This window comes from Equus przewalskii, chromosome 13 (genome assembly GCF_037783145.1).
Source record: "Equus przewalskii isolate Varuska chromosome 13, EquPr2, whole genome shotgun sequence".
NCBI lineage: Eukaryota > Metazoa > Chordata > Mammalia > Perissodactyla > Equidae > Equus > Equus przewalskii.
Window position 1 is genome coordinate 36,092,615 of NC_091843.1, and position 21,641 is coordinate 36,114,255.

General features: G+C 56.0%; 1 long non-coding RNA gene across 2 annotated transcripts; it reads right to left on the minus strand.

The window, feature by feature from the left end:
• LOC139075298 (uncharacterized) lies at positions 1-16,259 on the minus strand. 2 transcript variants are annotated; one of them, XR_011525539.1, is made up of 4 exons: positions 16,114-16,259; positions 15,169-15,302; positions 2,311-2,534; positions 1-1,107 (listed from the first exon to the last, which is right to left on the minus strand). It is a non-coding gene; the product is annotated as an uncharacterized lncRNA (long non-coding RNA). The 2 variants fall into 2 exon arrangements; XR_011525540.1 differs by lacking the exons at positions 15,169-15,302; positions 16,114-16,259 and adding an exon at positions 5,219-5,319.
• Positions 16,260-21,641: the final 5,382 nt, after the last annotated feature.

Here is a 21,641-nt window from a genome sequence, read left to right on the forward strand (position 1 = left end):
TGCATACAACGGAGTATTATTCAATCTTAAAAAGAAAGGGAATTCTGACACATGCTACAACATGGAGGAAGCTTGAGGACATTATGCTAAGCAAAATAAGCCCATCACAAAAACACAAATAGTGTCTGCTTTCTCTTAAATGAGATATCTAAAGTAGTCAAATTCACAGAAACAAAGTAAAAGGGTGGATGCCAGGGGCTGGGGGAAGGGGAGTGGGAAGTTGTTGTCTAATGGGTACCGAGTTTCAGTTTTGCAGGATGAAAAGAGATCTGGAGATGGATGGTGGTGACGGTTGCCAACAATGGCATGTAAGTACAACAATGGAATGTATTTAATGTCAGTGAACTGTACACTTAAAAATGGTTAAGATGGCAATTTTTCTATTATGTGTATCTTACCACAATTTAAAATAATCAATAAAAAATATGCATCAAAACATTCGTTTGCTTGTTTGATCCTGCCTGACCCATTAAACTGTGAACTCCACAAGAGCAGCCCTCTGTCTGTGTGGTGCACCTCTGTGCTGCCAGTCACTGAGGACATGGGGAACAACACAGACAGTGTGCTGAGGCTCAGCCTGGGGGGAGGGGAGAAAGACACTGAACAAACAAGTGAACAAAACTATCACCTATCAAGTGCCAGGGAGAAAATTAAAACAGTGAAATGTAACAGAGTAGCTGCACAAGGGGGATGTCAGATGGAGCAGTCAGGCACACCATCTCGGAGGTGGTGCCGTTTGTGCTCAGACCCAAGAAATGATAAAGAGTCAGTCATGAAGCATCTGGAAGACCAGAGCTGCAGACAGGGAACAGCTATTGCAAAGGCCCTGAGGTGAGCATGAGCCTGGTATGCTAGAGGAACAGCAGAGAGAGGAAGGGGAGAAGGCATAGAGAGAAGGAGGAGGAGCCGGGAGAGGGAAAGGTGATGGAGAGAATTCCTGATGGCCAAAGAGGAAGGCCCCATTGAGTCCGAGTCACCAACCTCTTCCACAACAGGTGAGCTTCTGTGAATGGCAGCCTCGAAGTACCCAGCTCCACACTAAAAGCTTTCTGTAGATTAGCTCAGAGAATGCTCGCAACAGTCCTTGGGGCAGGTGGAGTCATTATCCTGTGGTATAAAGGAAGCAATAGGGTCAGAGAGCTTGGGCGAGTTGGTGGGTCTGGGAGTAGAGTCAACGGCAAACAGTGGGAGAGGGAGTCTTAATCACCCCGTGCGGGCTGCTCCTTCCCTGTCCCCCTTAGGGACCAGTCTGAGGAGGCTCTTTCCTCCCACCTAGCTGCACTGTCACCCACCCCCTCTGCCTCAAATGCGAGGGTCTCCTATAGGCAGCTGGTTGCTGGCCGATCACTACCAAGGGGTTTCCATTCCTCCTTCCACTGTCTCCCAAAAGCAAGCCAAGGGGAGAGCACCCACCCTCTGTCCCTCACCCAGCTGGGGACATGGGCTGGGAGAGGCAAGACCAAAGCCCATCTCCGGCTCAATAATAGCCTGTTTCTGAGGCCCATCTGCAAACTCTGCCCTTGGGAGCCCCTAATCTCAATGGGAGAGCATCAGGAACCCCATGGAAGCCAGGATGGACGGAGCCTGGCAGTCAGTGAAAACACCCCCAAGGCCAGGGGCAGCAGCATCTTCAGGCCTGAAGGGGCTGGCTTCGCTCTCATGCCCTGCACTGCCCCAAATTCTGGACTGTGGCAAGCTGGGAGAGAGCAGGGCCCCCAGGGAGGGCTACAGCCTTCCACCAGCTGGGAGGTGTACTGTAGGTAAGGAGCCAGTCCCATCTCCTGCCTGCACTCCTGGGCTCAGGGAACTGAGAGCCACGCCCCCCCATCCCTCCCCCCCCACCCCGCACTGGCTGCACCACAGAGGGAATGCCTGAGGGGGCAGTCCGAGTCCCCACCCTCACAGCTCCCACCCCAAAATAGACATGAAGGGTCTTCCACCCAGGGCTGGTTACACTGCAGGGCCCAGCACAAAATGCAAATGCAGAACCCTTTGTCCAAAAAGCAAGGGAAAAGTGCCTAATTTTAAAGGCACTCAAATATAAAACTAAATATATTTGAAGATTTCTCCTTTCCTATGTGGTCTGTCTCTCGACTTGTCACGATGTATTTTTATTTGCTATTTAATATCATTCTAAGTAAAGAAAAATTAAAAATTTAAATGACTAGCATGCATTTTACCATTCATCTTTATATTGTGCAATGCCAGTTTTAAATGCAAATACAAGGGCATTTCACTCATACGCAGAATCATAGAAATTACGCAATTTGTATTTTGTAGCTCGTGCATGCAAATGTATTTCATTCTTACCTGAACGGTGGAAACACTGCACAGACAAACTCCACTGTTTTTATTTCACTTCTTGACTTGCGCACATACTACCCACATGCTCTACTTCGGCTGACTGATGAGTAAGGAAGGACAGAAAGGAAAAGGGGCTGTGGGTTGCTCCATCTCTCCCCGTGCTGTGTCTTCATGGTCTGCGTAAGGCGAGGGCCTATCCAGGGAAGTCATATCCAGGTAGGGGAGTAGCTCTAGGAAAGAAATGAGGTGGGAAAGCCTGAGGCGTTCTTAGGGGGCTGGGACGCTCCAGACTGGCTGCTCCCTGTGGAGGAGCCATGAGAGCCGAGGTGGCAGGTCACACGATAGAGGCCCTGAGTACGCTCCATTGGGCCTTATTCCATTCTGACCATGCCACCCCTGCCTAGAACATTCTGTGGCTCCCCAATACCCTCAGGATAAAATCCACAGCCCCATTCCTGAGCCTCAAGGCTCTGCCTCCCCTCTCACCATGTTCATTGTCACACATTCTATGGCAGCCAGAGCTCTGAACCCTGGGCTTGGGGCCTGCCCGTCCCTCCACAGAGATCCCTCTTCCCCTCCCCCCAGGCTGAATCTCAGTACCTTGTCTGTCTTGTTCCCCATGTCCTCAGTGACTGGCAGCACAGAGGTGCACCACACAGACAGAGGGCTGCTCTTGTGAAGTTCACAGTTTAATGGGTCAGGCAGGATCAAACAAACAAATGAATGTTTTGATATATATTTTTTATTGATTATTTTAGATTGTGGTAAGATACGCATAACATAGAAATTACCATCTTCTCCTGGCCACTGTGTACTCATCCTTTGGGTCCTGACATAAATATCACCTCCTCCAAGAAGCCTCCCCTCACCTCCCAAGCTGGGTCAGGAGCCTCCCCTGGACTGTCACAAGCCCTGTGCTTCCCCCCATCACTACTTGGTGACTCCTCCTCCTCCTCCCTCACTACAGACGGGCTTTCTGGGGGCAGGGACGGGCTCCTGTTCAGGTTAATAGCCCCAGAGCCCGACACATAGTAGGTGCTCGATAATGGTCACAGAATGAAGACATGAGTTCTCAGGCAGTGGGAGCCGTCTCTGTCTGAGCTAGCGTCTCACAGATCAGGCCAGGGAGAAGGGACTGAGAGGCATGCTGCATCTACTGTGTTCCAGGTCCTGATGGCGCTTTAAATTCCTGACCTCATTTTTTACTCCCATCCAGCCCAGAAAGGCGGTGTTCTTGTACCTGTTACACAGATGGGGGGGACAGAGGGTGGGACTCATCCTCTTTTCTTGCCCACCCCTACACACACACACCCAAGCCCCAGCCAAAGTGACAGCCCAACGGCCTCTCAGCCAGGCCAGTCCAGATGTTCTCTTTTCTCGGCCAGTCCCAGAGAGAACTCACTCCCAGCTGGGGCCTGTCCCATGCTTTCTCCCTCCTCCCTCTTCCTCCCCCTCCCCACTTCCTTCCTGCTCTTGGATATTCCCTTTGCAGGAAAGGCCCCAGGTTCCGGGGCAAGGCCCCCAGGTCCAGCTGCCCAGGCCAGGACACATGCTTCCTCCATCAACTAGCTCCCTCTGCCCTCCCCGGGGACCGGAAATCTGATCCAGGCCTAGGGAACATGGGAGCCCTGCACAGAGGACAGCCCAAGGTCATCTCGTCCCTCCCTCTGCCACCAGCCCTAGCAGAGGCAGAGGAGCTCTGGAGCTCATCCTAGAGGCCTGGACTTGGGCACCAGGCCTGGTAGGGGCTTTGTCACTTTGCCTGTGAGCTGGTCATTACCAACAGCCTCTTCAGGAAGGCCCTGAGCCTTTGTCAACCTAGTGTAATAACCTCTTGGATCTCACGTGCTGAGTGAGTCACTCTGCACAGGACCTGGCACAAAGCGAGTGTTCAGCTAACAGCATCTGTGATCATTATCATCCTCCCCAGTAGCATCATCATCAGATTTAATCCTCACAACTATCCTTGGAAGTAGATAGAGTTTTTATTCCCAATTTATAAATGGGGAAACTGAGGCTTAGAAAGAAGGAAGCGACTTGACAAAGCTCCTTCAGCAAGTATCAGAACTGAGCTCAAACCCAGACCAGACCAGTGCTCTTCAACACTTCACTGTTCTAGCACCCATCCATCCACTCTTGGTGATCCTGGAATATTTCTTTACCTGCTGGGTGCCTCAGTTTCCCCACCCATGCAATGAGAAGGAGAATGGAGGAGGTGTCTCTAAGGACCTGTAAGTCTAAGGGAACTCCCTCACTAACCCATTGAGCAGAGGCTCACTGAGTGCTGTCCTGATGCCAGACCAGAGATGGGCGCAAGAGCACAGATCTGACCCTGGAGGGTCCTACAGGCCAGGGTCACCCAAATCCAGGACAGACTACAGGAGTCTAACCTGGATCCCTCCTGCTATAGCTCCATCTATTTCCCCAACACACAGAGGACAGGAAACCATGTTGTGGGAGGGGGAGAGGATGCCCCCACCCCTTCGGGACTGCTGAAGATTTGGGGACAAGCCCAGGCAGGTGGGCAGGGTACTTAGGGCTAGCCGGTGGGCAGAGGCAGTAATGGTGTTATTCACGGGTAGGTGATGGCCGGCAATCCCATTGCTAAGAGCTTAGGGACAGGCAGGAACTGCCAGGAATGGAGGCACCTCACCCTACCACCAGCCCCTCATCCTCCCCTCCCTCTCCAGGTAGCACACCCAGATAAAAGCCCGAATTGCCGAATCCTTGAGTAGAGATCCACTTCTTAGCAGACAGCTCTCCCTGCACCACCACCATTCTGCTCCCACAGATCCGACTCTGGGGCCTTCAGTCTCGAGCTCTCTAACCAATGTTCTTCCTTCAACCCAGGCTCCAGTCTCTTTGCCTTGCCCCCAGAGAGGAGTCTGGATTGCCGACAACCCCAATGCCCTACCTCTCACCCTTCCGCGTGCCAGCTGAAGGACAGGCCCAAGAAACTAGGACGCTGGAAGAGGGAGGGAAGAAACGCACCACCCGGTCCCCGCTCGGCAGCCCAAGGAGCTGCGCTGCTCCGTGGCCACCAGAGGGCGCGCGCTCCCTCCTAGAGCCGAAGCCACGACGGCCGCGGCGGCGGGCCCGGTGGGACTAACAGAGAATGAGGGGTGGGGATGCGGTCACCCCCGCCAGGACTCCTCTGAAATGCAGCCCTACCCCGGGCGCGGACTCAGGCTTCGTCAGACAAAGGCCTCGGATGCACCCTCCCGACCTCCACCTCGGCCGCGCCCCGCGCTTCGGTCTTCAGCTGACCGCTCGCGCGCCCTCTCCTGGCCACTGTGAGCACTGCGGTTTGGTGGAGCTCGAGGTGGGAGGGTGGGAGGGGCAGAAAGATAAGGGAGATTTACTGGGAAACAGAGTGGGGCAGGAGACGTGTAGTGGGAGTATACTGGGCAGAATGAGGTTGTAGTCGTTAGCACTGGGTAAACAGGAGTACTAGGAAGGTACTGGGAACCACATTGGATGTGTAGGGTACTGGGTAGTTAATAAGAGGGCACTAGGAGCCACTAGGCAGTTAGTGGGGGCAGTGAATGGACCTTGAAGGATATTAAGGGGCACCAAGCCTAAACTGGAAGGAGGGCATCAGATGTTTACTGGGTGATAACTGGGGGAGCCTGAATGGATATTTGAAAATACTGAGTAACGGGCCGGCCCGGGGCGGAGTGGTTAAGTTCACGTGCTCCCCTGCGGCGGCCCAGGGTTCCGTCGGTTTAGATCCTGGGCGCAGGCGTGGCACCACTCGTCAGGCCACGCTGAGGCGGCGTCCCGCATGCCACAACTAGAAGGACCCACAACTAAAAATACACAACTATGTACTAGGGGGCTCTGGGGAGGAAAAATAAAACAAAATACTAAGTGTAAGAGGATAGTGTATAACAACTGAAGACACCAAGTGGGTACTTCGAAGTACTGGGAGGCACTGGGAAGACACTGGATGAGGACTAGAGGCACTAGGGGGGATCTGAGGGGGAGGGTCATTAAGCCCACAGTGGGAAGCATTGAGTGGTTTTTGGGATATGGCATGACTGAGAGGTTAAAGGGGCATTACGACAGCTCTCAGCAGGTACTGGAGACATGGGCAATATTGGTGAGAAGTGGGGATACTGGCGGACATTGGGTGGGTACTGGAAGTCACTAGCTTGCACTCATACCCTGGACCAGGAGGGCACTTCCCCAGCAGTACCTCAGTGCCCCCATACTGCAGCCCCTCGAGCCTGGATCATTGTGCCATTTTCACAGCCAGGACTTAGATCAGAGATGTCCCTTGGCCAGAGAGGGTCCCCTTCCCTGACCACGACCTGTTCCTGATTTCCTGGCCAGAAGTTGGGGCGGGGGGAGCACTGCACATGGACAGAAGATAGAGCCCTCATATTGTCTACCTCCCCCAGATGAAGAGGGAAGTAAAGACAGGTCAGCCCCTCATCTCTAGAAAAAAAGGAGCCCCCTCTTCAGTCCCTCCCACCAGGCTTCGGCCTCCTGGCCCAGCTTGCTGGCTGCTGGGCCGGGAGGGGCTGCCAGGCTCGGCCTCCTGCCCACTGCGGGGCGCCGGGGGAGGGCGGCGCGCGGCTCGAGATGCCGCGTTGCCATGGAGACGCTGCCGCATCCTGACTGCTCCTGGCAACGGGGTCCCGCAGCCAGGCAGGCGCTCGGCGGGGACCCCAGGGAGCGGGCGCGCCAGGCTGCCCACGGCGCCACCAGGCCCCCGGGACACGGATACAGCTCCCCCACCCACAGACACCCCTCACTCATGCTCCCACCACACACACATTTAGACAGGCGCCCCAGCTGCAGCAGCCCAGGCGGAACTGCAGCCCAAGCCCCCCCTGCAGCCCCCACTCATTAATTCAGCAAACATTTGCCGACCGTCTCAGTGCCAGGCGCGAGCTGGCCACTGCGGCTGCCGGGACGAGTCACGCGGGGACGCAGCGCCACCCCCCTACCCCTCCATCTCACAGCCCACTGAGGAGGCAGACACAGAAACAGTGCAGTCAATACCGTGACCCCAACAACAGACACCCGCTGACTGTGTGCTAAGCCCTCCCCATGCAGGGACTCACCCAGACTGTCCCACCCTTGGGAAGCACTGTGAGAACCCCTTTTCACAGATGAGGAAACTGAGGTACCCCAGAGTTCATTTATTCACCCCAGGCCACATACCATGAGGCAGAGCTGGCCTTCTAACTTGGATCTTAACCGCTTCCCCACACTCCCCCCGCCAGAAGGGTTTCCAGAGCATATATGAAAGAGGACCCAACTCAGCTGGGGAGACAGCAGCAAGAATTTCCAACTCAAGCTTGGGTAGAAAATGCAAGTCCTCCAGGCAGAGCAAGAGCAGGCACCCTCAGTGGAGAGGACCGCGCATGCAAAGATCTGGGGAATTTAGAGTGGCAGGCTGGGAGTGAGGGAGAGCGAGGGCCGAAGATGTGGTTAGAAAGATGCTTGGAGGCTGGTTGGGGAGGCTCAGTATGCCAGGCCAAGGGGCCTGGACTCCCTTCCTGGAGGAGTAGGAAGGGGTCGGCAAGGGAGGGCATGTGCTGACTGCCGCCCAGGCAACCATAGGGAGGGGGCTGCCCAGAGCAGGGGGAAGCTGGGGAGGAGAGGCTAGAGAGCAGGCCCTGCTCGTCATCCCAGTGAGCGACAAGTGGACCCAGCCAGCCCCAGCAGCGGGGTCCAGAGGGGAAGCAAGACATATCCTTCTGGCTTCTTAAGCAAACATTCTTCTGCCTGAACCAGGAACCCAGGGGATGACCCCAGAGCTAGATCTAGATACATGACAATGTGGGGGCCTCAGGGAGAGCAAGGGCTTCAGGAGGGCAGCAAATGAAAGCATGCTTCAGAGTGACGTGAGGAAAGACCAGGGCTAGACCCCTGGAAGGACTTCCAAGGGGAATGGGTTTGAGTTTCTGAGAGAGGCCAGGGGACCTTGAGAAGAAAAGAGCCCCTCACACACCTGGACATAGAGTAGACAAGCTGTCCCTTCCAGACCCCTCCTACCAGTTATTCCTCCCTGGCCCCTGTCCAGCAGATCTCGTCCAGGGCACCCCTCTGAGGAGGCGCAGTATCCAGCCCTAGCCACCCCCCCCCCCCAAGGTTAGCCTAATTTTTTCCCTTCCATGGATTCAGGTCATTGCTCCCTGTCCTCTCTCCGAGGCGCCGCGGAATGTGACTAATTCCCTCCCTTCATTTACGGGTCCTGTTACCTGGGAGGTATTTATAGTGTGACAGCCTCCCTCCCTCCCCAGCGACTCAGCTGCTCTCCCTCCAGGCCATCTCTCCCCCACTCAGCCAACCTTTGCCTCCCCTCTCCTGCCACAGCTCCACCACCTCCCCACGAGCCCTCCCCGCACCTGCCATTCCCCTGGCAGGAGGAGAGGCAGGCTCAGGTGGGAGGGGCCTGATCCAGTGGAGTGGAGTGCTATCTGCAAGGGGGATGCCCCTCCCCTCTTGAATACCCCAAAAAGGCAGCTTAGGGGCCAGGCTGGGGACGGCGACAATTGGCTGACCCCTCTGTGACCTCACCATGCAGTCTGATATCAACAAGAGGCAACAATTATTGAGTGCATACTGTGTGCCAGGTAACACTGTTAACTTTCGTTTGCAGATAAGGAAACTGAGGCTCAGAAAGGCCAAATGACCGCCCTCAGGTCTTTATAGCTGGGGTGGGGTGTTCCTGCACAGCCACCCTCCAGAGCCCAGCATGGTGTGTGGGAATACTGGCCCCAAAAGGCAGGTTGGGTCGGGTAAGGACTGCAGGATCCTTAGGGGGTACCTGATCAAAACCCATCTCACAGACCCAGTAGTGTCCCTACTGGTCCCAAGCCATGGCTGGTCTGCCCAGGGGTTGTCAGGGAATGGCATCAGATGGAGTCCACTGCCTGCCCCACACATATCCCCTCCTCCAAGCAGGGATCACTAAGGAGGTGGAGTGGGAGGGCACAGATCTAGCCAAAGACAGAGAACAGGGGAGCCCTGTGTCCAAAGAGGATGAATGAAGGGAAACTACAGCAGAAGGGAAGGAAGTCAGACCCCATGCGGAACTTACAGGTATGGAAGGCCAAGGCGCTTCTTTCTTCTCTCTCAGATCTGAGCAAAGGGGCCAAGGCGGGGACCAGCTGCCCTTTCACATCTCCAGTCTCACAACTGCCCTACGCTCCTTTTCACAGCTGGGATGACTGAGACCCTGAGAGGCAAAGAGACCAGCTCAGGTTTTCCCAAATTCTCTAACCAGAAATCCACAATACTCATAAAGTGGCTTTGTCAAGATTTCTAGGAGACTGGAGGGAATGGAGGAGGAGGCTGAGTTCAAATCCAGCCTTGTACTCACAAGTTTGGTGACATAAAGCAAGTAACTTTGCCTCTCTGTGACTTGATTCCCATTTGTAAAACGGGCTGACATCACACCTCACTCATACGTGGCCATAGGACTCAGGGACCTGAAACAGGCAGAGTCCTGAGCGCGAGGCCAGGCATATGGCGGCAACTCCACGAATGTCGGCAGGTAATACTGTGGTTTGTATTTTTCCCCGCTTCTTTCTTCTCTCTCAGATCTGAGCAAAGGGGCCATATCTCTTCCCTGAGACTGAGGCATCCTGAGGACAAGAGCTGTGTTTCTACCATCAGCCTGCCATCAACTGTCCTTGGGACCAGGAAGTCCCGGGCAGGCTGCTGTCGGGAACTAACCTTCACTACTGTTATCATTATTTTCATTATCAACAGTCTATCATTCTCTATGGCTGTAGCCCCACCAGCACACACCCAGCTAGGCTTTTGGCTCTTGTCTGGAAAACACTGCCACAAATATGCACCACAGTTCCCACGTGAGCCCCAACTAGGGTGTCACACTGGGTCCAACAGCCCCCACTGTACCGCCATCCTCCATCACCACTAACCCCCACCATGGGGTGCCAGGAGCTGGCCTGGAAGAAGAAAGACACTGAGTCATTCTGATTCCTGCTTCAGGGAGCCAGAGCCAGGCAGCCCAGGCAGCCCCTCCAAGGGGGACATCAGGGGCAGGGTTAGGTCCCTGGAACACTCCTGGCAGCCGAGGGGCTGAGCATGGCGTCCCCAGCAGCCAGATTTGGGAGGGGGTAGAGGTAAGAAATGGCAGGGCTTTAGTGACTGGGCCCTGACAGAACAGGAAGGGACAGCAGCAGGCATCTGTGAGCACCCCTATCCATCTGGCACCTGGCCAGGTCTCCATCACACTGGGAACAAGGGAGCCCCACTCAATTTACAGGTAAAGGCTACAGACTCAGGGAGGTCCTGTCAACTGCCAGCGATCACACAGCACCTAGTAGGTGGGGGCAGGTAATACCTGCTCAGATGCCCACAACCTTTGATCCTCATGTCCTGAGTGGACAGCCAGACCCAAGGTTTGGGTGGGGTGGGTGGAAGCAGCCAGCAACGCTGTCCATGCTGGCAGATGGAGGGTGGGAGCGAGCATCACAGGAGAGTGGGAACAGATGCCAGGGAGCAGGACAGTGGAAGTGAGGCGCTCTGGGCCAACTCTTCAGCAGGGCAGTGCAATGGGGTGCAGCCTAGGACTGGACATCAGAGGCCTTAGTCTTCAGCCTGGCTCATCCCAAGCCTATTGTGGACCTCAGGCAAGGCCTGGCCTCTCTCTGAGTCTCAGTTTTCCCCAGTGATGCTATGGCACTCTGAGATCCAATATTCTCCCTAGCAGTTCTGAGTCAGGCCTCCCCAGGCGTATCAACGGGGCCCTGAGGCTGAGGGCCAAAGAGGGGTCTGTGCCTAGGTGGCCCTCCCCTCCCCACCCATGGGCACACAGGGTCCTCGTTGAAGAAATACAGTGTATACAAATAATTAAACGGAAGAATTGGAGTGATTAGGGCAGATGATTATTGTCAAATTATGATTTATCTTGTAGTGGAATTAGTATTCCCCCAAAGGGCCCCGCGTGGCGCGGCGCCCGCCACGGCCCGTGATTAATCGCCGTCTCCAGAAGGTCACCTCCAGCCACTGCAGATTAACTCAGTGGGGAAACTTCTTTCCGTAATTCAAGCTGTTGTTCCCACAACCTGTCATCCGCCTCGAAAAAGGACGATTTCGTCAGGGAGCCCAAGGTGGGGGCTGTCCGCTCTCCCAGCCCCTCCCTGCTGCAGACATGATATATGGTGCGTCCCGACACGGGTGACCGCGGCAGGGGCGGGGGTGGGCAGCGTCCGCAGTGGGGTGGGCAGCGGGAGGCAGGAGTAGGGGAGCGTGGGGGAAACGAGGCGCCGCCAAGCAGAAGTGGGCTGTGAGGGGAGAGAGAGCGCGGGCGGTGGCAATTAGGAAGAAAATTGGATTTTTCAGCGTCCAGAGGCAGCCAGGATCTGCGGTGTACGGCGCAGCCACCACCCCCTTCCCCAACACACACAGGCACCCAGCTCCAGCCAGGTAGGGACTCCCCAGGAGGAATGGAGGATGGGGGGCAATGGACCTCCTTCGGGAAGGTAGGAGATGTAGAACCAACAGACGACAAAACGATCCTGCTCAGGCCTAAAGCCGGGCCCTGCAGAGACCCCCAGCAGAGAGCAGCTTTCCTGACCTGAGAGCTGGAACCAAGATCCCATTTCCCCAGCAGTAGACACTGCCAAAGCCACCTGACAACGTCACCTGGGGCTGCTAGTCATGGCCACCTCCAGGTCTGGGAGGGGGCTCAGGATCCCTGATCTGTCTGCCTGTGCATGGAGAACAGTGGGGACAGAGCCCCCCATCCCTGCCTTCTCACTTCAGCCTCTGTCCATCCCTTAGTTCCCTGAGCAGGAGGGGGTAAAAAGGCCCAAGTGTCTGTCCTTCCTCTGTCTCATTTACCTGCTATCCAGCCCTGCCGGGGGTAGGGAGATGTCTTGTGCCCATGGTACAGATGAGGAAGCTGAGGAAGGGTGATCTTCTGCTCTGAAGCTGCTCTGGGTCCCCAGCACCCTCAGGATTACCTCCAAGCTCCTTCAGGTTCTGCCTTTTGGGGGTCCAGCAGCCCTCCCAGGCCCGCCCCCCTGCTCATCCTCCCCAACTCCAGAAACCCTCACTGTGCAATATTCTTTCAGGGCTCTCAGCTTTGCGTTCCTGAAATGTGCTTCCTGTCCCCAGCCCTCATCTGGTAAACTTTTATTCATTCTTCTCACTCCAACTCCTTTGTCCCTCCAGGAAGAGAGGGTGTCCCCAGGCCCATTGGGAACCCCATCCATATGAGCCTGGATCCCCATGTGCAGGAGCTGTGCTCTCTCTGGCCTCTTCCACCAGAATGGGCACTCTCTGTGGGCTTCCTACATCTATCTCCCCAGGTCAGTGCAGACCCAGCCCAAGTAGGTACTCAGGAAACCATCTGGAAGGCGCCAAGGGCTCGGCCTCCACTCCCCACTTCCCCCAATGCCCCATTTACCAGAGCCCAGATCTGAGGGTTAGAGGGTAGAGGACAGAGGTGGGGCCCCTTGCTGGCTGGTGCCCTCAAGGTTGGAGGCCTCTTCTTAGTTGAGAACAGAAGCATGTATTATGTATACCACAGTTTGCTCAGAACATTCTCTGGTCTGAGATATTTAGAGTTGTGAAGACCCAGCACTATTCGAGAGAGAAAATCTATTTTTCTCTCTCTCTCAGGAATGAGGGTAGGGGAACAACTCTCTCCAAAATCATGGGGACTGAAGACTGGCATTTTCTTTGGGGGAGAAGGGGGCTTTCCATCCTCTGCTGCCGGGACTATCTAACAGACATCATCCTCCCCTCAAGCTTTTGGCTGATGGTGATAATAAAAACTCCCATTTATACTGCATCTTACTTTCAAAATTCCCTTTGCAACATTCACTCATTGACTCTTCAGGGACAAGCCCAAGAAACTTGTTAACCCCATTTTACAGACAAAGAAGCAGACTGGAAGGAGGTGGCAGGTGTCTTACAGACCAAGACAGAGGGCTGTAAGCAATGGCTGTGAGTCTGAGGGGGGTGATTCTGGTCCCACCCCCACCCAGCCCACTCTGTGGAACCACTACCTCCCCACAGGGGCGGCTCCAAAACCTTTACCCCCATCCTCCCCCAAGGCCCAGGTGCGGTGGGAGTAGAGCAGATAGCCGGGGCAGGGACCCTTCCAGCTGAGAACCCTCTTCCTGTGAGCTCTGGGTGTATGATGCCGGTTCATAACCCAACCACGCCCCTTACCAGCTGTGGAACCTTGAGCCAGTCACTTTACCTCTCTGTGCCTCTGTTTGCTCACCTGTAAAATGGGTTCCAACCTTGCAGGGCTGTTGTGAGAATGAAACAAGACTGGGGCCTGGCCTGGTGAACAGTAAGTGCTCAATAAATGAGAGTTGTGCTTGTTTTTGCTTGTTTTATCACGTTCACCATCTCACTAATCTCTTGTGGAGGAGGTGGGGGGAGCCGATAGGGCTTCCAGCAGGCAGAGGACATCTTCAAATAAACTGTCCTGAAGGCCAGCTGAGGTTCTGTCCTTCCCCTCTCAAGAACCCTCCATCGCTCCGTGCCCTCGGAATACAGCACAAACGCCTAGCCAGAGGAGTTTGCCAGATTCTCTCCATTCCTAAAACACGGCTGGTTCCTGCCTCCCAGCCTTTGCCCAAGTTGGTCCCCCTGCGTAGAATGCCATCTCTCTGCTAGCTCCACATTTGTTACCAAAATCTTTCAAGGCTCCATCTAAAGGCCACGCCCACCAGGAAACCACCCCCAACCTCCAGCCCGTCAGGGGCCCTGGCTCCCGCTGCCCTACTGGACTCTCGTCACCGCAGACGGCCTTCTAACCCCCGTCACGGGTTGAGCGGGGCCTCCCCACTCTGACCCTGGGCGCTTGGGTGGGACCCACGGTGGGTGCGCCGACCCCGGGGGAGCACAGCCTGCTCCCTCACCGCACTCCCTCCAGCGCCGCGGCCCCGTCTTTGATCCGGCCGCGTCAGCGTCCCAAACCTGATTGGCATCGAATTACGCCGCGCGGCGGAGGGAGATAATGGCGGGAGGCGCGGCAGACATGAAAGGGGGGGGGGCGCAGCGGCAGTCCGGGCCGTTGTTAATGACCCAATAAAAAGGAAGAGGGGGGAGAAATAACCCTCCCTTCCATCCCCGCCCCCAAGACAGCGGCCGGTGCACACAAAGCCGCCGCCGACTCGGAAATTATCGCTGCTCAGCCCAGCGCAGCGTGACCGGAGGGGGGTGCGCTCACCTGGAGGCGCGAGAGGGAGGGCACGCAGGCACAGCCACACACGCAGTCACGCGGACGTGCACACACACTGATCCCGTCTTTAATGTTTTTAATCACAGATTCTTTGCATTAACTGTGATTTTGAAAAATTTTACACTAATTTTCCTGATTACTAAGAAATTTTGTGCCCACAATTTTAGTCCCAGCTCTGAAACACAGTCACACAGACAGCGCCGTTCAGTGACATGCACACACACACACACAGATACAGTTAAGATAGTTTCACACACAGTCACACACACAGATACAGAAACATGGACACACCATCACACACACTGTCACACCTAAAGTCACTTGCAGAAACAGACACAGAGCCACATGGACACACACACCCAGCAGGTGTGTGCAGAGATGCTCACCTACAGTCACATCCAAAAACTGGGACAGAGACAGACGGACAAACATACACACACACTGAGATGATCGAGGTCTATAGACAAACACAAACATGCAGAGACACAAAGAGACAAGCACAAATCTACACAGCATCTATTTAGCGTTCCAAAGACACCCTCACACACAAAGAGGCCAAGGTCACCGAAACACACACAGTGAGACACATCCAAGCACAAATCCCCACCCCAACAGGGTCTCTGGGACACACTCCATACCTTCAAGGCCACCCATTTCACACCCTCACTCACAGGTGTTCAGCTGAGTTCAGGAGGGCCAAAGGTTGGATTGACCTACAGCAGAGACGAAGTGGGGTCACTGGGCCACAGAGGCCAGGGAATATGGCAGCAAGGGGTCCAAGTGCAGTTGCCTTGAATCCATGAGGCTGGGGAAGATGGTTTAAATCATCAAATCTCAGTTTTATTCACCTCTAAAACGGGGTTCAACTCCTCTCCCAGGGGACTGTGTGAGTCCATAGGCAACAGGCAAGTACTGTTGGCGTGTTGGCTGCCATTACCATGTGGACTCCATTGGGGACAGCCCAGACCCTCCATTGCACCTCTCCCCGCCACACACTCGTACTTCTTTTGGCTCCCAATCTCTTTACTACCAGGGAGGTCCCTCTTAAATCTAATCTGAGTCCTTCACGCTGTAAGCTAACCCCAATGCTGGGAAAGGAGAGGGCTAGCTCCTCCAAGGAACCTCTCCTGCTCCAAAAAAACAGCACCCTTAGCACCAGGGGTCCGGGAGCGAGATGGGGCTCTGTCGTGGGGTCAGGCTTGGGTCAGGCATGCTTTGTTCTGCTGTCTGATTTCAAATCCCAGCTCCACCATGAACCAGGTGTATAACTCAGGCAAGGACTTGGCCTCTCTGAGCCTTGGCTGCCTTCACTGTCAGAAGGGTGAACAGCACCGGCATGCAACACAGGAGGCTGCTAGGAGGATGAAATAGCCCTCAGGCTGAGCTCATGGGTCATGGCTGGAGCTGCTAGTCCATGCTGAGGTCAGAGGTGAGGGGTCAGGGTGCATACTCCCCCACACACACCAGGACAAAGGCCCTCCCAGCAGCTCCTTCTTAGGTGGACAAGGGGACTTTATGAGCCGAACCTCAGAGCCTAATTAATGCAATTAATCACAGGCCCAGCCGCACAGGCCATGGGGACAGCAGGGAGGAAGGGTCACAGTCAGCTCACTTACCCAAAAGGATGGAGAGGTAGGAAGCGAGATTCTCAGTGGCCTCTCCCATCACCCTGAACCCAGGCTCTCTCAGCCCCTGCTGACCAGAGCCCATCCCCACCTTCAGCTCACTGGGGAAGTCCCTTCTAATGTCTAAATCCAGTTTCTCCTGCTGTAGCTCAGGAAGCACATGTGATCTGGAGTCAAGGTCCTAGCTGTCCCTAGCCAGGCAGTTAGAAAGGCTGTGATTGGTCTCCCAGCATCTGGGCTGTGATGCTGGGTTTGGTGGTGGTGGCGGTGGAGTGGGTGGTTTGAGGCAAAACCTCTCAGAGCCCAGTGTCTGGCCTCAGAGAAAGGCAAGAATGAAGAAAGGAGCTGGTGACAAGGAGGGAAGGGCCCCTTCTCTCTCTAAGGGGCCTGTGTGTGTGACCCTGTGAGAGGAGGATGGGGGGCGGCCGAAGGCTCTGGCCAGGGCTGCAGCAGGAGGGGGCAGCCCGCTCGGGCAGGGGCGCTGCCGCGTTATAAATCACCCTCGACTCAATTAGAGTCTGTGAAAGGTTGTGCACACCCAGCAGAAAGCGCTGCGCTTGGCGGGCGGCCAGCTCCTCACAGGGGGTGGGACAAGAGAGGTGGTGTGTGCCTACGTGTGTGCACATGTGTGTGTGTGCCTTCCTGTGTAAACGTGCTTGTGTGTCCCTGTGTGTGTCTGTGTGTACCTGTTTGTGCCTGTCTGTTCTGTGTGTACATGTGTGTAAGGGTGGGCACACACCCCTATGGATTCTTGTGTGTGCAATATGCTTGCATATCCTTGTGTGTTTGTCACTGTGTCTGTATGTACCTGTGTGCATCTATGTGTGCTGTGTGTGCACTTGTCTGTGTGTGGATGTTGGTGTGGATGTCCTCGTGCCTGTGTGCACCTGGGTGTGAGTGCGTATGTATGTGGCTGTTACATGCATGGGCCTGATGGGTTGAGCTGAATGTAGGGGTGGGGGGATGTTCTCCTGTCAGGGAGAGCTCTGTGTATTTAGGGAGAGATGCAGATGGATGGAATTATGGGCAGGCAGAGAGAATGTGAGAGCCAGGCCGGAAGGGAGAAGCTGTGACAGGTAGGGGAACCAGGCTTTCAGAAGAGTAGGGGGTCTGTGCAGTTTGGTGGACCTGCCAAGACAGAGCACTTCCAACCCTGAGTTGAGAGGCTGGACACCAGCCATGCCGTGGAGGGGCTGCCCTAGTGCGACCAAGGAGCAACCTGGAGTTTTTCCCTCCCTAGTAACTAACAGCGATGAGCAGTCAGCATGGGCTGGGCTCCGGACTAAATCCTACATCTGGATTATCTCACTGAACCCCCACAGACACACTATGAAACATGTACTATTAGAATTCCCACTTTGCAGATGTGGAACTGAGGCTCATTGACTTGCTCACAACTGATAAGTAGTGGAGCCAGAGTCTGAACCTGGGTTTGTCTAATTGCAAAGGTCATACCATATTCATTACTGCCTCCCCGGGGTTCCCAGTGGCCATACTCTGTGGCATCGGGGGGAAGAGTCCGTGTGAGTGTGTGTGGGTGGATGAGCATGCCTCCCCATCTGCCTGAGCACTGTCTGAACCCCAGCCTGCTGTGCCCCCAGTGCCCAGCTCACAGCAGATGCCAAAGAAATATCTATTAAGTTGGAGGGAATAGGGAGCCAAGACACCCTGCCCTGCTCTGAGGCTAAGAGTAGCTGGCAGAGGTGTTGGGGTGCCTTTGAACCACCTGCTGGGTCCTGGCTGCCTCTGCTTCCCTCCCAGGGAGGAGGTGCTGTCTGGGCCCCAAAGAAGGCTGGGGATTAGGGGCTGAGGGTTTCCAAAAGCCAGGCTGAGCCTTGTGTCGTCTTCAGCCAGACCCAGAGGTGGGGATGTGTCTCTAGACCAACACCGGATTTCACCTGTCTCTTCTCTATGCAAGCCACAGACAAAGACTTTCAGGCCATCCCATGCCCCAGGAATACTTGAGGTCCTGAATCAGGACCCTGATGGGAGAGGTCTACACAGTCACCACTAGCCAGGAGCCAATTTGGGACCCTTGACTCAGTTTCCCCTGTCTACAATGGCATTTCTCTGATGAGGAATGTAGGGGATCTAAACCTCTCAGTCCTGGGCCTCCTTGCACAGCCTGGAGAACCCAGCCAAGGATATGGCCCCCAGGACCCCGATCCAGCAGCTGCCCCCCATGGACAGTAGAAGGCAAACCCATAATGAATTTCAGCTTCTCTCCTGCCCAGACACCAGGGCTCCACAAGGCATCCGCCTTCCCCAGCTTCCTGGGAGACTCCCTCCCTGAACACGTTCTGTTTCCATTTACTGACCAGGAGCCAGGGTGGAGAGGGCCTCCCTCAGGGCAGCTTCTAGGAGGAAACCTAGCCATATACCAAACCATCACCCTGCATCTTCTGTAGGCCCCTGCAAGTCCCACATCTGGAACCATTTCAGGCAGGAGGAGCATAGCACTGAGCTGCCCCTCCTTTGATGCCGGGGCTGTGGGGAAGGGTCATGCCCTTTGGGGGGTCGGGGGTCATAATGCAGGGTTGGCACCCCTCCTGAGGATAGGAAAGCAGAGGTGGGGGAGGTGGGAGGAGCAGGAATGGCAGGATGTGGTTGGGGTATTTATGTCATGGTGCTGGGACCTAGAGGAGAAGCAGCTTCTCCAACCTGCAGGATTGGGGGAACTCCAGAAAGGATCCAGAAGATGACCAGCATTTTACCTCTGGAGGAAAGGGCAGGGACAAGCTTCATTCTCGCTCGGCCTCAGTTTCCCCGTTGGTGAAATGGGAATATTACTTCCCACACAGGAGTCTGGGGAGGATCCACAGTGAGAGGATGTTTTAGCATGAAGACAGCACACAGGTAATGCTCAGGCCGGGGAAAGTAGCTGCTGTTGTTGTTATCGGTAATTGTTTAAAACATGGCTGCTTCCCACCAAAGCTCTCCATCCAGCTGCGGAGACCAGGCAAACACCCCCAACCAGTGAGACTACGTGGAGTCAGACACCAGGAGGATCCTGGAGGGCTGGGCAGTCAGGAAGAACCTCCCAAAGGAGATGGCCTGGGGATGGGCTTCAGAAATGGGAGAGTGGTAGAGAGAGGGTGTCGCAGGGCACACTGGCTGGAGCCAAGCCCTGGAGCCTGAAGAGGGCTCCACAGGGCAGGTGGGCCTGATTGCAGGAGGAGTGGAGCGGGGAAGGCTAGGAGGTTGGCCTGACTTACCCTGAAGAGACGAATGAAGAGAGGGGACTAGATCCTAGCTGCCACCTCTATGGAAGGACTCTCTGTCCTGAGGCCCACTCCACCCCCACCTGCACTGCATCTCAAGAAAGCCCTTAGGATCTGCAGGGGACCACTGACACCCACTCCGATGTCTTCCCCCCACCCAGGGCTCTGAGAAATTAGGTGGCTTCTCTCTCCTCTGTTTATTTATTCCGCTGTTTTTTTCCCTTTTCAGGAGACGATAATTATTCAGATCATCGCGGTGATTTACTCGGCAATCAGAGCCGCTCGATGCGGTGGCCGCGGAGCCGGAGCCGAGACAGACGAGCATCGCCAAGGAGGACGAGGCCGGGGGCTCAGCTCCCCTCCCTCCCACCCAACCGGCCTTTGTTCTCTTTGAGGTCTGCACCCGCGCTGCCTGGCGGGCAGCAGAGGCGCCCACCCGCACGGACACGGCAGCAAGCTCGGGGTTTCAGGAGCCAGTATGCACATGTGTGCGTCCAGGGAAGCTAGGTGTGGGGCTTGGATATTCCTGGCTGCTAGGTTGAGAATGGCGAAGCTCCTGTGTCCATGTTTGGGGGGCGGGGGGCGGTTGTTGGGAGTGTACCAGTGCATGAGCATTGAGGTCAGGTGTGTAACCGGAATGTATGCACCTGTGTGATTACCTGGTGCCTGGGGTACATCTGTCTCTGCAGGCTTGCTCAGAAATGCGATGGGCATGTGCCCAAACGTTTGTATTTTAGGCACATAGCAGGGAGGGGAAGAGGGTTGGGGTTCCTGTGCTGAACCTGTCTGAGGTGATCATGGATGAGATAGGCGCTAGGCGCTACCTTAATCTCTCTGACCGTGCTAGAGGGTGGAGATGCGGGTAGGCGACAATGATCAGCTCATATCCAAATGCCCAGTTCTCCTGGGTCAGTGCCGGGGCCCCTGGGGTCACGTGGATACAGATGTGTCTGTGTTCACCGGCGTGGGTACACACATGTACCCGCAGGCCTTCGCCCCTCCTGCCCCAGGGCTGGCGCGGTGACGGTGACCTCATTACCGCCTCCGCAGAGGCCCCTTGAAATCCCTGCGCCGTCGCATTTGGCTGCTCTAAGTGATGGGAACGGCCTGCGCTTCCTGATCAATCGCTTAAAATTCAGGGTCGGCTCGCTCGCCGGAGAGGGCTGCCTGCCAGCCCCACGCACCGTGCTCTGCCGCCTCCCTCCACACCCCCTCCTTGCTTTGGGGTAGGGGGGCTGCGATACTGCCGTATTGGAAAACATCCCCGCGCTGGCTGGGGGGCCCGGTGGGGCCAGCGCTGGAAGCCGTTCCACTCGAGCAGATGGCTGTGAAACTTTGGCGGCGAGATAAATTGGGTCTGACGGCGTGAGGCCGGCTCACAGATGGGCGGGATTCTCACGCCGGCCCCCACGTCCGGCCCGGCCTCGGGCTGGGCCGGCGCCGCTCAGAGCCCCCTTTGGGCACCCGCCTGGCCAGCCAAAGCCTTCGGGAGGCCACTCATCCGCCAATAGCCTCTCTCTGCCGGAGGCGCCCTCCGTCACACTCCTTCCGGCCCCAGATCTCTCCAGAGACGAGCCCAGAGGGAGGGGCAGCCCCCAGCCCCCGCCTGGTCACCTCCGCCAAGCTGGCAGCTGGGCTTTCCCCCTCCTCTGCCATCCGCAGAGGCCTGAAGCGTGAAGGTTAACAGCTGGGGGGGAGGCTGCGTCTCCCTCCCTCACCCCCTCTCTGCTGCAGCCCCGCCCACCTGCCAGCCCTGGGGATGTCGTAAACAGGGCTGTGAGGTGGAGGGGGTGGGGGGGACTGAAGGGAGAGAGAGAAGAGAGAGCCAGACAGACAAAGAGAGAACGCGAAAATGAGCAAGAGGCCAGGAGAGACCTAAGCAGAGACCGAGGGACAGAGACAGCTAGAGACAGAGACAGGCAGAGAAAGAAAGGGAGACAGAGATGTAGAGATAGACACGGAGACACCCACAGAGAGAGAAGAAAGGGAGGGGAGGGACCTCAGAGCCAGAGAGGAGACACAAAGAGAGTGGGAGGAAGGCGAAGGATAGAACGAGGGGACGAGATACAGGCGGAGACGGCCTCGAGCTGCGGGCGTTCGTCGGGGGGTGGGGACGAGCGGAGGTTGGGGAGCAGGGATCCATCCTGTGCCAGCCCCACCCCCACCACGACAGCCGCGGCCCAGAACGCGGGAGCGTCGCTGCCCCTGGCCGCACCCTCGATCCCAACACCGCTTCCCCTCCTCGGTTTCTCCGGGAGCGCGGTGAAGGGGATGGCGGGGGGGCGGGAGGGAGGGGGC